Genomic DNA, 6,000 nt, shown 5'->3' on the forward strand with positions numbered 1-6,000 from the left:
ATTACGGAACAATTTAGTCATTGTATCGGAGCTCATACGTCAAAATCAATGGGAGTATCTATTATACACGTTTGTGTGTGTGTGTGTGTGTGTATATATATATATATATATATATATATATATATATAATGATGGGCTCTCTCGTCGATTGCGATGTATGAGCTTCCGCCACAACAAGTTGCTCGAAAATCCACACAGATGATTTGTTTATAGTGGTGAAGGCTTTGTGTAGAACCAACTACACTTTTTTGTATTACTGCTAACCTTTGTCGGTGCAGATGACTGCCACATGACAGAGTATACAGTATGCTGCAGGTTTTTACGCCAGTTTCCTAATCCTAGATGCATGTCTTAATGAAGACTGGGGGTGCATCTCTCTCAGCGAATTACTGCACCCAGTGCACCCCTAGATACCAACCTGGAAATTTCTACAACACAGCACGTACATACAGCGCCCAGCCTTCCAAAATAGTCAGCCGTCTGGCACTGGCCAGGCTCCACGTTGCTTAACTGGCGAGAACCGATGTGTCAACCTGATAGTGCCGTGTGTGTGTGTGTATATATATATATATATATATATATATATATATATATATATATATATATATATATAGCTTCATAAAAAAGATTCCAATACACGCAGTAATTTAAAGAAAAGCCTTAACATCTACAAAATGAAATTTCAGTTTATGTGTAAATTGTTGTCTTCTAAGACATATGCATATTTTTTGTCATTAATTTCTATTGAAACGCTCAATAATTTTTAAAATAAAATGAAAACAAATCAAGGAACAATGAAATAAGAAAAGTAAAAATAACAAAACGTATTTATGTAAGGAATGAACGAACATGATTCTTGGTTCCCCATTGTCCACATTCTGATATTGTATGAGAATTTATGGTCTGTACAATATCGTGTATCGTATCAATCGGCTCCTTATGTTGAGCTATTTTGCTATTTGATATCTGAAAAGACATGAGGGAAAATAAAAATAAGATGTGATTTGGAAGTTGGGAGAAAAAGAAGTTGGCCCCGGAAGCAAGTGAGAGAGAGAGGAAAAGTGAGAGAGAGAGGAAAAGTGAGAGAGAGAGGAAAAGGAAGACAGAGAGAGAGGAAAAGGAACAGAGAAAGAGAGAGAGAGGAAAAGGAACAGAGAGAGAGGAAAAGGAACAGAGAGAGAGAGAGAGAGAGGAAAAGGAACAGAGAGAGAGAGAGAGAGGAAAAGGAACAGAGAGAGAGAGAGAGGAAAAGGAACAGAGAGAGAGAGAGAGAGAGAGAGGAAAAGGAACAGAGAGAGAGAGAGAGGAAAAGGAACAGAGAGAGAGAGAGGAAAAGGAACAGAGAGAGAGAGAGAGGAAAAGGAACAGAGAGAGAGAGAGAGGAAAAGGAACAGAGAGAGAGAGAGAGGAAAAGGAACAGAGAGAGAGAGAGGAAAAGGAACAGAGAGAGAGTGTCTCTGTGTTCCATTTCCTCTGTCTCTGTGTTCCATTTCCTCTGTCTCTGTGTTCCATTTCCTCTGTCTCTGTGTTCCATTTCCTCTCTCTCTGTGTTCCATTTCCTCTCTCTCTGTGTTCCATTTCCTCTCTCTCTGTGTTCCATTTCCTCTCTCTCTCTGTTCCATTTCCTCTCTCTCTCTGTTCTATTTCCTCTCTCTCTCTCTCTCTGTTCTATTTCCTCTCTCTCTCTCTCTCTCTGTTCTATTTCCTCTCTCTCTCTCTCTCTGTTCTATTTCCTCTCTCTCTCTCTCTCTCTCTGTTCTATTTCCTCTCTCTCTCTCTCTGTTCTATTTCCTCTCTCTCTCTCTCTCTCTGTTCCATTTCCTCTCTCTCTCTCTCTCTCTCTGTTCCATTTCCTCTCTCTCTCTCTGTTCCATTTCCTCTCTCTCTCTCTCTCTCTCTGTTCCATTTCCTCTCTCTCTCTCTCTGTTCCATTTCCTCTCTCTCTCTCTGTTCCATTTCCTCTCTCTCTCTCTCTCTCTCTCTCTCTCTGTTCCATTTCCCCTCTCTCTCTCTGTTCCATTTCCTCTCTCTCTCTCTGTGCATTTTCCTCTCTCTCTCTCTCTCTCTCTCTCTGTGCATTTTCCTCTGTGTGTGTACCTTTCTCACGGTCTCACTCATTCTCTCTTTGCCCTTCTCTATCTCTCTGGGTTTTTCTCTTTTTCTTTCTCTCTCTTGGCCTTCCATTATTTCTCCCTCCCCTCCCTATCTTTCTCTTCCCCTCCCTATCTTTCTCTCCCCCTCCCTCTCTCCCTCTCTCCCCCTCTCCCAATCCTCATATTCGTCTCTTTCTCTTTGTCCATACTCATATTCATCTCTGCCGATCCTAATCTTTCTATCTAACTCAATTTATCTATCTATCAATCTACTTTTTACAATATTTTTTTCTAATTATTCTTGAATTAAAATCTAGTAAAGGACAAAATGTCTTTTGTTGGAAAATATAAAACAATTGAAATGGCATTTTCGTCAATCAATCGCGTTCAAATTTTTCTTCACTAAACACAGTTTTAATGGAGGCATCTGAAGAATATCAATTTCCATTTTTTTCTTGTTTCTTGACCTTTTATAACATTGTCTTTTATAACATTGTCTTTTATAACATTGTCTTTTATAACATTGTCTTTTATAACATTGCCTTTTATAACATTGCCTTTTATAACATTGTCTTTTATAACATTGCCTTTTATAACATTGCCTTTTATAACATTGCCTTTTATAACATTGCCTTTTATAACGTTACCTTTTATAACATTGTCTTTTATAACGTTACCTTTTATAACATTGCCTTTTATAACGTTACCTTTTATAACATTGCCTTTTTCTTTGCGGTCCACTTTTCCTTCAGCTATTTTATAAAAAACTGAAAAAGATCATAAAATCATGAATGTAAATATTTTAAGGCAATAAACTTTGATTTTTTTTCCACGTATTTTTTTTTTACTTAATAGTTGTTTTATACAAAGACATTTCTCTTAATTCACTTACTCTGTGCCATTTTAAAAGCCAGAATTTCTGCAGGTCTTGAAGCTTAGACTTTGAAGCTAACAGTATAAAAAAGGAAAGCCTGAATTTTAATGCATAAATAATATCAGCTATAAACTGTAACCATCATAAAATAATATGCATATATTTTATCATTGTAGTAATGTATGGTCCACAAAAAAAACAATGTTTTTAGTTGTGTTGCATCTTTCTACATCTATCTATCTGTCTATATATATATATATATATATATATATATATGTGTGTGTGTGTGTATTGTGTGAATGTATTGTCCTTACATGTTTGTATCAGCAAAAGTGCCTATCTTGTGTGATGTGTGTGGGAATGTGAAACACGTAATAGAACAGTTCATTAATATCAGTCTGAGTAGCGTACAGGTAAAGAACATACCTCTCTCTGTTGTGTCCTCGACTCGTCTCATTATCCTTCGTCGAAGGAAACTGACAACAACAGCTTATATATTTGATATAATTTCATTTCTGTCACCGTAGTTTGCGACGACTTCTTAGATTCTTACATTATGCTAAGGTCACTTTCTGCCAGCTTCCAAATGTGGAGACAATACCTTCCATGCTCTTGTCCAACTCTCTCTCCTCTGACTCTCAAACTCTAAACTTAACTGTGTCTCTTCTAAACTATCACATAACGCCATTCATAATGCCATCACTAAATCATCTCCGTTGTTTATGTTCTAACATTCCATGCCAGTCTTCCCAATACATTTTCCATAAATATTTTTATCTGTAAAAAAAATACCTAATTGGGTTCAATACATAATTTCTAAATATTCTATCTTCCAAACTTTAATAACGATCATAATAATCGTTCAGCAGCATCCCCCGGCAGTGCTCTATATATTAGTTGATCAGAGCACTTTGAACTTAGCGAGACACCATTGTAGGATATGTTCATGGATGGTGGTGTCTTGATAATACTTATTATTAGCTATAGTTTCCAAGTTTGATTGTTTCTTTAAAATCCACGACTTGACATAATTTGTATTATTTGGATTATTGTTTTTATCTTAAGTTATTTCCACAATGTTTTAGACAATGTAACCTTCCGACCTTCTTTAGGTGGTTTTTTTTTTGTTGTTTTTTTTTAACTCGGGAATCTACATGAAATTTCGAATGGAACTTTTTATTTTACTCCATAAAAGGAGCATGCTCTTGTTACGTCAGCCATGACCGGCAATCAGAAAAGTCAGTTATATTTATGCATGGATAGATTTTTTTTTTAAAGGTTTGGATATTGCTTCTACTAGTGTTGGGACGATTAATCGATAAACTAGGGACTTTTGAGGGTATTGGAATCAGAAAAATATGTGCCTCTTTTCCAATGCTAGAACCATTCCTTTAATTATCTTTTTTATTTGATTTTATTTAAAACAAAATTTTTCACTGGTGCTAGTAATATTAAAGGGTTATTGATTCTAAGCAACCAGTAAAACTAAAATCTGTAGATTACCCTCCCCCCACGCGTGTTTTTACGTTTTCAAAAATATATACATATTAACATGTTTTTACGGTAATCAGGAAAGAAAACTTAATCAGAAATTGTAAAGAATCTGTATCAGTAATTGTACCGGAACAAGAAAAAAAATATTGGAATCATCTCATCACTAGGGCTACGACAACAGCATATTATTTTCATTGTTTTGCCTCTCGAGTGTGTATTTGTTGATATCTTATATGCTTTTATATAGAGTGATGTGGTTCTTGGTTGGTTGTGTCCGATATATACTAGAGAGTCAAAACAATAAGAATATTTTGTTGTCACAGCTCTACTTTTCACTACATTTTACGCACACCCATCGTATTCCTTAATAGAATATTATTTTACTTTCCATAATTTTAAGATACAAATGAAATAAACATCTTCGCTGTTAATGGCTGGCCAAGTGGAAATAAAATTCTTTCAAAACCCTCTAATACAAGGCAAGCATTGAATTCATTGTAATATTTTAGTTGCGAAAAAGCTGTCTGCTTAATCTTGGTAAAAAGCTTTGTTTCCAACTATAACCACAGATAGGTACCGAAACACAAAACCATTTTTATTACATAGGTATAAATTCTCCATTATATTAAGAATATAGATAGTTTTTTGATAACATTATTGTGCCACTGAAAAAAAAAAAAAAACACAATTCATCATTAATCACACAAATTTAGAATTTGTTGTTTTTGTTTTGTTTTTTTTGTTTTTGTCGTTTTGCTTTTATTTTATTACAAAATCCCACAATTTGAATTATTTGTTTTTGAAGGAAAATCTTTTTTTTTAGTCGGAGGTTAGTCAGTGACCCAGAAAAAAGTTTTGAATGATTAAATAGTGGAACAAAATATTTATTCGATGTAAAGTTTTCATTTTTTTTTTCAAAAGAATGTTTTTTGTTTGTTTGTTTTTTGTTAGAGAAAATCAAAACATTTCAAAAAATTTAACAAATGGAAATGTGGATAGAATTTTTAAGCAAAAGTAAAAATATATTTAAAAATAAATTTTAAAATGAAACACCGAACTTGTGCATATTTTGCATGAATGACCTAATGTAAATTATTTGTGATTTATCCTTTAAAAAAATGGAGAAAATATGTTCGTTCATTGGCATTCACTTTATACATATTAAACTGTATATACATTTCTCTCTCTCCATATATATATATATATATATATAATCTTACTAGAAGACCGCCCGGTGTTGCAAGATATACTTTAATATATTTTAATGTATACATATTTCGTATTTATTAGAAAGCCAATTCTCTATTGATTTATTATATTATACCCAATATATAAAAGTGATTGTAACATTTTTTTTTAATCTGACAAGCTAGAATCGAAATAAACGCATATAGCTTTCCAGCCTTAGATTATGCAAGAAATTCCATCATGTTAAAATTTGAGACGGCGACAAATATATAGATATTGTACCTGTAAAATGTTTTTAACTCCTAATGGGGGTATGAGACGAATGGATTCGCCAATCATTTTTATAACCAA

The sequence above is a fragment of the Euprymna scolopes genome, chromosome 3 (genome assembly GCF_053919585.1).
Source record: "Euprymna scolopes isolate OS-2025 chromosome 3, ASM5391958v1, whole genome shotgun sequence".
Classification (NCBI taxonomy): domain Eukaryota; kingdom Metazoa; phylum Mollusca; class Cephalopoda; order Sepiida; family Sepiolidae; genus Euprymna; species Euprymna scolopes.